A 12,923-nucleotide genomic window follows, 5' to 3' on the forward strand; every position below is an offset into this window, starting at 1 on the left:
CTGCTGTTTTAGTTCCAGGGGACTTTTGTTGATTCCAATGAAACTTTAGAATATGGTTTGGAAATTCCAGCATGTATAGAAGATATCCTACGAACAGACCTTTCACCAACACACTGCATAAGGGTCTGTTATAGAACTGTCCTTAATTGCACACCTTCTTGCTGGGGCTCCAGCCCTGAGGAAATTGTTCATTCACACAGAGGAGGAGGAAGTGGGGCAATAACCAGAGGATCGTTTATGCCACTGCTCAAGCAACATCATTTAAAACAAACCATTATAGGCAGCATACAGAAAGGCTTGTGCTGCAATTGTGCAACGAGCACACAAGTCTGCATTATGCTGAGCTCAGCAAGTCCTGGCTCTGGTCCAGAATGACCCTCAGCAGAGGAACTCCAGAACAATTACACCAAGAAGCCTCCTGCCTCCATTGTTGCCCTCCTGGCCACAGATATGATCCAGAGTGTGACAGTCCCTGTCCCTGCCACTAAAGCCTTTCTTTAGCCACTGCTGCCAGCAGCCTATGTGGGACCCTGGGACAGTCCCCTGGTGATATTTACTCACATCAAGTTGGACGATCATACAGAAGGTTAGCATTGATTCTTGCAATACGCCACTTCAGCAAAATAATAAAATTGCTGCTCGCTGACGAGGAATGAGAGGAAAGAGCTTTTTGTATCAGGGTTGCTAATAAGAGAAAACAGAATAACAAGAACAGTGATCCTTTCAGTCTTATGCTTGTCATCTGCATAGTGCCCGAAGCCTAAAAGCAGCTGTCATACAGCACACAGTGCCGAGCTGTGGCAGCAGTACACCTCAGCAGACCTCCTGCAGCTGCAGAGAGATTTCACTTCACTTCCCCTGCAAAGTCAGCGGAACATTTCACAGCTAACCGGAGAAGCAATGAAACTAATGAAGCCTAATTTCCTCTGGCTGTTAAGGAATAAAGCCTGAGTGAAGTTAGCTCATTCATTATGCTGATCTGGATTCTCTGATGCCTGGTAAGATTGGATCACGGGCTGCAGCCTTACCTTCCTGCTTTTCAGGGCAGCGTTTTTTTAAATTATCACAGAATCACAGAATTGTAGGGGTTGGAAGGGACCTCCAGAGATCATCGAGTCCAACCCCCCTGCCAAAGCAGGTTCCCTACAGCAGGTCGCACAGGTAGGCGTCCAGGCAGGTCTTGAACATCTCCAGAGAAGGAGACTCCACCACCTCCCTGGGCAGCCTGTTCCAGTGCTCCATCACCTCACTGTAAAGAAGTTCTTGCGCATGTTTGTGCGGAACTTCCTATGCTGCAGTTTCCAGCCGTTTCCCCTTGTCCTGTCTCCACTCACCACTGAAAACAGTCTGGCCTCACCATTCTGCCCCCCACACCTTAGATATTTATAGACCTGGATCAGGTCCCCTCTCAGTCTTCTCTTGTCAAGGCTGAACAGACTCAGTTCACTCAGCTTTTCCTCATAGGAGAGATGCTCCAGGCCCTTCACCATCTTTGTGGCCCTCCGCTGGACTCTTTCCAAGAGATCCTTGTCTTTTTTGTACTGGGGAGCCCAGAACTGGACGCAGTACTCCAGATTGAAATTATGATCCATAATTTCATGGGCTAAAAAGATACAGACAACTTCTGGATGAGTTCTGCTTAAAGAAAAGCATACCATAGTAGTATGTGTCTCTCTGCAAAACTTCATGGATACATCCAGTTTCCATGAGGCTACTAAAAATTCAAGCTGTTCTTTTCATTGCAGTGTGCTATTAGTGGCTGTCATACACACTCAGTTATCAGTCGAAGAACCAGCTCACCCATATCAGCTTTTCTATGGTGGGTAATATAATTCACTCCCTATCACTCACAGAAGGATACAAAGAATTACAGGAATCAATACACTATGCTCTCAGTGCCCTTTGACCTGAAATTATTCCAGTTGTTAAAATCAAAGTTTTAATTTAAAAAAAAAAAAAAAAAAAAAAAAAAAAAAAAAACCAATTTCATCTTATTTAATTAAGTCTACTCAGTAGAATCCTTATAAGGTCATCTTACACAGCTTTGATTCTTTGCTTTTCAACCAGGGAATGCAGGGAAGAATACAGAGCACAGAGAATCGTTTCCCAGTCATGTTCATAAGTTACCTCTACGTCCAAAGTTTGTCCTCATAAGTGAAATGTCTCTCAGTTTAAATGGGCACCTGAACACAAGGATCTAGCAATGTGTTGTTCTTATGGTTCAAGGGCCCAGCCGAGTGTGAGCAGCACATGAGCATATTCCCGATTACAAGGAGAATGAGAGAGAACTGTTGCTTTGTGTTGTGCATTTTTTGGTTTGGGGTGATTTTATTTCCTCTCCAATCTTAAGTTTTCTGCCTGTGTACAGTTTGCGTTCTCCAAAGTTGTCTGAGTTGTTGCTGAATTAGGAGTTTGGTGCCTTGTGTATGATGTCATCTGTCCCTTCTCCTGCTCTTGTAATAAAGCATTCCTAGTAATGTTGGGACAACTCACCATCCTACAAAAGATGGAGTTCTGTTCTGTCAGCTTCAAGAACTAGAAAACTACATGGAATGCAGTAATGTGTGACTTCACTTTTTAGATTTAAAAATAAAGTGTGTTTATTCTTGCCTAACATATAGAATAGTGTAACTGAAATTTCTATGAACTTGTAAAGTTCTGTTCCTAGCTGCTAATGCCCAAATACTTTCTGGACAGGTACAAAATATGAGAAACAGAAGCCTGTGACACAATACTAGTTATAACCCTTAACAACTACTGCCAATACAACACACATCAACCTGGATCATCTTCCTCCACACTTTCTGTAACCAGGACTGTGTTATATAATATCAGCTTAACAGCTTCTTAGTTGACTTCCTGATGTAAAGATAAACATCATTATATAACCTGCCTATTTTAACTTTGAGTCAAATGAAGCAGAGGGTGCTGCATTACGTGGAATGAGCCTGTGTGAAAACCCAACCTAAGTAGTAAACCTGTCAATAGAAGCTTACACCCTGCTCAGGAGTGTTTTGTTGTGAAAAGCGCAGCAGTTGCTTTGGGTTTTGACTGATCACATGTAATAACTGCGGTTAGAATGCTAGTTTGGGACTTTTTCTACAATCAGGCATTAGGCAATTAAAGTAAGATCTAGTCAGTTTAACTCTTACATTATATAAATGTTTGCCATCCCTCAGGCTGTAAGCACTGCTTGCTCTGTGCTGATTTTTGTCTCTGCAGGAGCTGCCCAGAGTCGGGGACTGCCCTACATTGGGTCGGACATCTGTGCCTTAGCCATGCAGCCCATCAGCACATTGACATCACTGCATATCACATCCAGATACCTTTGTTTCCTCAGCATGAACAATGCAGCACTTGTAGCAGAGAGCACAGGGCTGTGCAGCCTGGTTAGATCCACAAACCTCTGCTGCCACTGTGTTGTCTGTCACATGCACCTGAAGGAACCCTTTAAATTTTGGGATTACAGAGACACAAAGGATTAGGTGAGTCAAAAGAACAGAAAGGAAGTTTGATGATAGTGATTTCTTTTTGATGGAATCAAAGTCACACATGTCAGAAGTTGCCTTTGTTGGCAGCTAAGTATCACCTTACAAATGAGGTGTTCTCACAAGGCATTAGGAGATCACAGTTCTCACCAAGTACAGTTGCTGGCCTGCATCCCCACAGTTCTCCCCAAGCAGCTCTTCCCTCTGCTATGCACAGGCTGTGCTGAGGACACCCAGATCACCGGCTCCCTACCTCCACTCCCTGCTGCTCAGTGCTTCAGAAGAGCTGTGCAGAGTTGCTGGAGACAGCAGCTCCGCTGGCCCCCAGGGCTGCCTCTGTGGTGAGCAGGTAACTGGATTATCAGGCACACCTTCCTTTTCATGGGCTTCTCCTTACTTGTTTGTGGAGAAGCTTTGAGAGGATAAAGGTGACTGCGTGCAATAGTTATGTGAAGGAAAAAAGCAGCACTAAAAAAGAATGCAAAAAGAATTCAATAAATGTTTTATCTTGTTTGGAATTTTATGAATAATTTATATCACAGGAGGGAGAGGCCGCAGATGAATGAAGCTGAGAGGTGAGTCCTCCGGTGTCACAGCCCTGAGTGAGCAGAGAGAAAATCTGTAAGGCTTTGCCTGGCTGAGTAGGCCCTGCAGATGAGAGGAGCAGCTCTGTGAGGTCACAGACATTGCCCACAGGAATGAATTGTGCCCTTCGGTGAAGCAAGTGTTCAGTGGTGCTGAGCTCACTAACTCTGCAGTGCCCCCATTCTCTTCTGTTTTACTTTGAGGCTTGTTTAGTTGCAGGAAGTCCTTGTAAACCTGTGGTGTTTTCAGGACAGAACGTTGCTTGGAGCCATCATGCATTTTTTGTAATGCTTTTGAATCCCAGTGGTACTGTTTCTACTCTTAAGGACATAAAAGAGACAGTCAGTATCAAAATGAACTTGTTATTGATTCACACACAGACTCCAGTTTGTCCTTTCAATAAGTTCCATGTGACAGATAGCTCATTATGCCTTACAGCTTACATGTCCCTTTTCTTACTCAAATTCCCTGAAGTACTGTTGCAAGCTGAGTTCAATAGGAATTTAAACAGTTTCTGATACACTCCTACTGGCCTCCTATTAGGCTCTCCATATTACTTCCAAACACATCAACCTAAGCAGCACAGTTGCCAGCAGCTCGCATGAAAACCCAACCTCTGCAGCCAGGCCCAAGGATCCAGCTGCGTGCTTCAAAAAGGTGCAGGAAGCTGACTGCAAACATCAGGCACACACACAGAGACAACAAATACTGTAGTACCATTCACTACTGATAATCCAGTGCTTCTTCTCATTCCATCTGTCTGCTCTTTGCCTCCAAAAACAATATTCTTGGAAATAGTGCATGTTTTCTTCTTATTTTAAGATTTTTTTTGCATGTGACAGGAAAATCTTCCACTGACTGTGAATGTTCTTTTTAAGAAAGCAAAAAATGATGTCAAAGGCCATACTGCATTCCTTCCCAGGTGTATGCTATTGCAACAGCAGAGCACATGGAGTAACTAGTTTGTCCGATACCAAGATTGACTCATAAGGGCAACAAAAGTTGGAAGACAGGTGTATGCTTGCAGTTCTCACCCTATTTCCGTGATAATTTAGACATCTGATGGAAGAAAATATTCTTGTGATGCACAGGCTCCCAAGGATGAGAACCTTCCTCAGCTATGAGGAAGAGCAACATCTCTCCCAAAGCTGCACGGAGTTTCTGTTTAATGAAGTACTGCTGTGAGCACCCAGATCTTTGTACCAAGGGTGGGCACTGAGACTTGACAGAAGTCTGTGTTGCTGCTCTGGAGTGAAGGACTTCTCATTACTTTCCGAATCAGAAATAGCTCAGTCTTCTCTGGGCATAACACAGGTGTAGAACATGCCTCACATTTCAGAGTCTCACTAAGGGTTTTCTCAATTATTAATTAAAAGCTCATTTGATTATAAACTCCATCCCATGCTGCAGGAGACATCTAGTTTCATCACTAACAGTTCATTCAGACTCCAAAGATACTGTCCTAAAAGCAAGCAGTAGTCCAGAGAAAGAAAACTGCATCTTTATTTATAGTACTGTATTACAATTCAGATGAGATTAACCAACTCTGTTTCTAATCTCTTTACAATATATGATGAAGCATGCTTGCCATGTTAGTTACTGTTGGCTAAGGCTACTAATGCAGGATATATCTTTGGCATAGTCCCAGTCAATTCCTGATGCATCTTTGCCTCTGTAGATGTATTTTTTACTCCACCTTACCTTACTGTAACTGAAAATGATAATTCTGTAGTTCATCCCTGCAGTGAGCCCCATGCTTGTGTTTATACCAGAAACATCTCATATCTTTGAGGAATTAGCAAACAAAGAGTGCCAGTTACTGTCTGTGACTGGAATTGGGTACTGTTTACTCACTGTATCTGTTTTCCAGAGGCTCACAGAACTACAAGCATCAAAGGGAAGCTGTGTGAGGACAATGCAACCCCTCAGACCTCACATGCTTGATGCATTATGTGCGCTTTATCTCAGTTTGTGAGGAAACATCAGGTTCTGCTGCCCTGCTCTCTGCTGCAGCACTGCATTCCCTGCACCAGAATGCAATGCCATGCTGGCCCTAGTCCTACTGGTGATGTGGTCAGAGAGGTGTCTGCTTTATAGCTTCTAGGGACCTCCAGAAATGGCTCTATCCATGCTGCAAGCATTGGTAAGTAAACAATGTGGTCTACCCCAGTGAGTTCAAATTAATGTTTCCACATACTACAAACACTTGCTGCTTTTTATAGTTTTGCAGTTGGTTATTTCAGTACACTGCTGGGATGGGTAGAAAGTATTTTTGAAAATGTGGAAAACTTATGAACCTCCTCCAAGCACCCAGCAGATCTTACCAGCCCCACTCCTGGACCAGAGGGGTTACATGGCTGATGCCCACAGAGGAAAGCTGTCCACCAGCCCCAGGCAGCCCCTGTCCAACCCTCACAGCAGTGGCACTGGTAAAACCCAGGGAACAGCTCCACAAGCACCACAGAATGAAATCATCAGCCTCACACCCCAACACGTTCTGCAGCGCTGGGTATTTAAAGCAATACTGGTACTGCACAGATCCCAATGAATTCCAAGGAGCAGTGCTGTGCAGGCAGCACAAGGAAAGCTTTCCTCGGGCACTCCTACTACACTCCTTAACACTGCCTGGAAAGGGCAAAGCATTTCCCATAGGGCATCTCAGATAGGATTGCTGATAAGAAATGTCTGAGCAGCTTACTATGACTGCATCTGCTTTTCAGGAAATGGGTGAGATGAACTTATTCCACATCAGAACAAATATTTGAAGCCATACAAAACAGAACTGGGAATGGTCTAAACCAGCAGTAGTTTTGTGTGCCCCTCTGTGACTTTTCAGGTCAGGCACGCTTACAGTGGCACTGAAGAAGACCTGCCTCCCCCAGCATTGTCTTTGGGCAGAGGAGTGAACACATTTTTACCCGGTGGGGGGAGGTGGCTGGATTGTTTGTCCTAATGAACATTTCTGGCAGTTTTACTGCGTTAAATTACAGCACAACATTCCCTACAGCCTCACATTGCTTCTTCAAAAGCTCTCAGATGTGGCATATGAAGAAATAGCCCCCACTGCTTTCTCTGACTGTATTAGGGCACAGATAATCACTAGGTCAGGGAACACTTTCAAGGCACAGTGGTACACTGAATGCAACAGCAACTAACCAGCTCCAAAGCAGAGCAGTGCGCCTACCCACCCCTCATTGGGTGTGGGATTACTCTCCTTGTCACCTAACACTGACAGCATTGGGGTACAGCTGCAAAAACAGCACAGCTTCTGCTAGGCTCATTACAACTTTCTTTTAAGCACAACCTGGGGTTGCTGTTTTTAATTTGGTATGTAACACATCTCCTGCATTGGCCCTTTACAGAAAAGGGAATAGCTATTTTTCCTCTACTTTTATTGGCAAAAAGAACTGTCAAAGTTCACACACCACCTACAGTGTGCTGAGGAAGCAAAATGACAGCCTTACCTTATGCCCAGCTGGGATCAGAGCCCATGCAGCTGAGGGGCTGATGGTGTGGATAAGTCTATGTCCCTCTTTCTTGAGTCCCACTGGCCTGGCTTAATCCCCAGGATGTGCTGTAAAGATACAAGTGTGCTCAAAGAGTGCCTGCATCCCCCCAGAGGGCCACACAACAGCTCCAATCAGTCTTCTGCAAACATCTAGGTACAGTATGCCTCAAAATAAGAAATGTCAGTGCATCCATAAAACTAAGAACAGGAAAAGAGACATGCATATGCAAATTGTTATGTAGAACTGCCTAAAGTTCTGAAGAGTTTACATGGAAGACAGAAATCTGAAATCTCACAGATTTTCAGCATGACTCAGGGGGCATCCAACCAGTGAGCGTGACTCATGGGCTGCGTAGGCATATAAGGTATGTGGGTAGGCTTCTGGAAACCGTATGGTTTCCTGCAGGAGCTGAATCTCAGCGAAAGGAGTGGTAGGGAGAAGAAATGTGATGCTTTATCTCTGTAATGCAATGGGAAGCACAGCAGTGGCAGCAGAACAGCAAGGTCCCAGGCTACAACAAACAAAGATTCACTCAAATACCACAGCCACAAAACGTGAAATAAAGGAAAGACACTGCTTACCCTGAGAAGGCCTCAAGCAGGCAGGAATCTCCATTGAGACACCCCCACCTCCACCATCTGCCCTTAAATGAAGTCTGGATAGGGTGGATCTTGGCTACAGCCCTTCTGGTCCCTCAGGTACATTGCATGCACCTGAGCTCCCCTGGATTGGTCCTGCCTTCCCACCAGGTGCTCAATCACTGGTTCAAGAAGCATCTCAGCATTTCTGCTACAATCCTACAGTGAGCTACTTGAGCACTGCCTGTCTGAGCATTCCTGACAGAATGGAGCCTTGCAAGAGCTGGCTTCCATCAGCACGGCAGAATACCTCTGCTTTGCTGAGGAGTGGGGTCTGTTTACAAGAGAAGCCTTTGGAACACATTGAAATTTAAGGGGGTGAGAGGCAATTATATTCCCAAATAGTTTGTTTTCGTTGAAACCAAACTTGAAAGAATTCTCTATCGGAGGCCGTACTCTGGCAGAACAGGGACATCATGTGGGTCTTCGTGAAAGCAGCTGGAAGTAATTTCATTTGAAGTCTAAAAATGTTTCAAAGTGAAGTGCCAAACTTAGATTTCCAACAAGACATCTACTCCATAGATGCCAAAGGAGCATTATTTGTTTAACCCAGTCTAAATGCATCATGAAGTACTATGATTAAATGTTAAGGTGGGCTTCTCTGATAAAAGAAGAACTGCAGTAGCCGATTCCTGGCACAAGACAGGGTGCAGAGCTGCCATCCAGTGAGAACAAGAGAAGTATGACAAGCTGCTGCACCACTGGGGAACTCAGGTCTCCTTTCCTAAGAGTCAGCAGAATTCACGTGGTGATTTCCCTTAGGGTGGGAAGAAACAAGCAGCTAAAGCTGAGTCATGAGTTTTGTGGCTTCTTGTGAAGTAGGGCAGGTGCTTTTCAAAGGTGGACTGCACACAACAGCCATACACTGCCCCTTCTTATTATGTAAAAGCAGACTGCCAACTATTTCCTGAAAAAATAAATTGAAAAGAATGGACATTTTTCTATGTTATTTTTCCTGTAGCAAGACCTTCCTCACTCCAAATACTATAGAAAAAACTGAAAAGGGGAAGCAAAATATGAAATATACTGCTCACAAGGAAAATTTTTATTTAAGTCAGTCTCACTGCAACATAGCATCTGCTGGAGATGGTGCATTTGCTCCTGTAGCTTCAGTCTCAAGTCCAACAAGAGCAGGAGGCCAGTGAGGAAATCAGAATGGATTCATGTGTCTTTTGTCAGCCAAAGGTATGTGGCAACATGAGGCTTACACCCTGCTGGATCTCGTGGCTGCCTGCTGTCTGGGGAGATGTCTGAGCTGATCTTACCTGTGCTCACAGCAACCTGAGCAGCCTTGGAGCTGGGGAAACACTTTCTCTGCATTGCACAAATGTTCCTTGGAATCCCTCTCCAAACAAAAATGTTCCAAAAATGGGACTGTTTTACCTGAAAATATCCAAGCCCATGAGGATATCCAAGTAGAGGGATCTGTGTTAGAGATTTGCACTGGAGTGTTTCACCTAGGGCTCTCTCTGTGGCTTTCATAGAGATGGAAAATGCTATTCTCACCACAGTAGAGGATATCCTTAGATAGCACAGATTGAGTTGCTCTGCTCCGGGACTAAGTGAGAATTTTGCTAATAAATATCAGTAGATGAAGATATGACCCTTCTGCCAACGCTGCTTTTGCATCATAGCAGGCTCAGGGAAGGAGAAGAGACAACCGTCTTGATCTAACAATGCAAGAGAAAAAATGGAATGACAGAAATAAAACACCGGTCTCCAAGCTGTCAGAACATCTCCTCTGCCTTGAGGCCAAGCAAGGAGACAGCAGTGGGAGAGCAGGATACAAGAGGACTTCGACAGCAGTGATGAGCCATCAAAGTTTACTTCCAAAAGCCTTTCAGAAAGAATGGATGCTGAAGAGTGAGCCCCACGTTTGTGTGCCTGTCAGGGCGCTCGTCTGCTGTCTCCTATCAGCCTCTGGGGAGGAGGCAGCAAGCGTGGGCTCCAGCATGGGTCCTGCATCTCGTTCACTGGTGATTGATGCACTTTGTGCTTCATTCTTGATTTTATGAGATCAGGCCTTTGCAGAGAGTGCTATGCTATCAAATAGACAAGCTCTGTAAGCCTTACAGGTTTTGGATGGTAATCTTCCTCCTCTTCTGATGCTTGTCTAAATAAGCAATTGAATTAATTAATTTAACCTTAAGGCAATAAAGATGTCTCTGTGAGAGCTTGAACACAACCAACAGTTAAATAAACTCCATCTAATTACATCTCATTTGTATGCAATTATCGGTGCCAGCAGGGCTGGCCAGCTGGGTCTGGCCTCCAGCAGAGGGGCAGTGCTCTGCTCTGCTCTGGGCCTGCCAACCTCCTTCCTCAATCCAGCATGGAACTAGGAGGGGAACCCTGCAGCACACGGCCCAGGACGGCTCTATACAGGCTCTGCTCTGTGAGAAGGATCAGAAGGCTCTGATGTGAGATGAAGATTTGTCTTTCGACCTCTGTGGTAGGTTAATCAGTGCTGATTACAAACTGAATACAGTCTCATTAATTTGCAACACAGAATAACAAGAGCTGTTCAGCAGAGAGCAGCCCTGCATCCTTCTCCTTCAAGCGTGAAATTCCCACATTTCTTAGCAGCATGGCAGGAGGCTGTTTAGGAAGAAACCAGCATGTAGGTCTGGTAAGGGCCAAAAGCAACTGAGCAGCAGATAACAGCTACCTGATGAATAGCACATGGAGTTTTATGTTGCTTTTCCCTTTTAAATGTGACCATGGTTCATGTGCAATTCAGTTTGTATTTCCTCTTCCCAGCTGGAAGGGAGAGAGAGCAGATCTACTGAGCCGAGGATTTCTGTGCGACTGTCCCTGATGGATGATGGTGACATAAGCTGGCTGTCTTAGGGATTTCACGTAAGCTGAAGCTTGGAAGGCTGAGCTACACAGAAGCAGCATCAAAGCACACCCAGGAGCCCAGAATAAGAAGGAGAAGCAGTCACACAGACTGAAGTGGCTCAGAAGCGCTAGAACTGGGCAGCAGATTAAATATATATTGCTGTGAATATGGTCTGAGCTTAAACCAGCTCCAGCGAGATATCCTGCAGTGTGCCACCCTTAGGGATCAGCAACCTGTGCAGGGGGAGAGGTGGGCGGAAGGCACAGGCTATCTTTTTTGGCATGCAGCCCTCAAAACACATGGCTCATCCCTCCTTTCTTGTGGCCAGGCAGCAATGCAAACAAAGAACCAACTCACTCCGCCTCCAGGTCACATTCAGAAATATCATAGCCCAGATATTTAGCATAGACACACCTGTACATGAAAACTCACAGCTTTGCCTTGCAGCATGCCATGGAGCAGCATGGCTAGGGCACAAGCAGGCAGATGTGCTGCACAGACCGGTGTGGGGGCACAGATTCAATCAGCGGATGACAGGCATGTTTTGGAAAGGTCATCCTCCCTGATTATGTATGAAATATGTCACCTCACTGCTAAACCCAAACCGACATGCTTACCTTTCAGCTACTGCATTTTAAAAAGCAATAGTCAGGTGAGGTACACAATGCCAGTTACCCCAGATGGAGCAGAAAGCAAAGCTTAGAGTCGCCTAAGCAGTTTATAGGCTACATAGGCTACATGTTATGCTTCCGTGCCTCCTTTATGTAAAGCAAAAACCTGCAAAGTCCTTCATCTCCGGCACCCTTGGGAGCAGCGCTGCCACACGGGTCGCAGGGTCGGCACCAGCAGCAGAGTGTGGCTGCAGTCATGGCATGTTCGTGCCTTCCTCGTTACGTGTTTGGCGTCGGCTCCTCCATCAGCGCGGGGCAAACTGCGGGACTGCATGGCTGTCCCTATGCTGCGCATCACGGTCGCACCTCACTGTGGCTCAGCATCCCTGCGATCAAGGGACTTTTTATCTGGATGAGCTCCGTGTAACTAGGCTGAAATACATCGCACGGGAGTGAAAGTAATCCTAATAGGAAATGGGGGAGTGTTCGCAGCAAGAAACCTGCTCGGCGCCTCTGTTGGAGATGGCCGGACACAATTCCCTTTGCAGCTCAGCGTCATTCATATGTAAATCAAAGCCGGTTCAAAGGCTTCTGCTGAATTCTTGATTCCCCCTGACTCTGGCTTTCAGTTTTCCCCATTATGCCAACGGCTTAGTCAGAAGTCTTTTAAATCACCGGAAACATCTCAATTATATAATTAACCAGAATGCGAATATCTGCGAGCTGCCACAAGGGCAGGATTGGGCTGCCCAATTTTGGGCACGGTGGGAGCTGTGTGACACTCTGGTTTTCAGCCAGGGCCTGAAGGTAGAAGGTACAGCTGTGACTGCCCATTCCTCCAAGGACATGGCAGCCGCCAACTGCTGCTCCTGGAGATGGCTTGTGAAAAACTCAGTTCAGCACAAACTTCTTTGTTTTAGCTTAAACTGGAAAGAAACAGAGGTCTGATTCTGCGTTCCGGGACTTTGACACAGAAGGGAACATGCAAAACTGCAAGTGGAGTGGAGAAAAATACGTTTGGTTGTCACTTCTGGCAGCCCCCAGAGCAACCTGTGTACCACTGGGGATAGCAAAGAAACGGAAAGGGGCATTCAGATATATGAGAAAGAGGAGATCCCTTTTACAGAGAACATGGGATAAATGGCAGGGCAGAATGACCCCTGGCTAAGTTAACCCTTTGCTTGGTTTTCAATAGGAAAACAATAACGATGAATATGAAGAAAAGGCAAAATAGATAATAGGATATCTAA

The sequence above is a fragment of the Tetrao urogallus genome (genome assembly GCF_951394365.1).
Source record: "Tetrao urogallus genome assembly, chromosome: 9".
NCBI lineage: Eukaryota > Metazoa > Chordata > Aves > Galliformes > Phasianidae > Tetrao > Tetrao urogallus.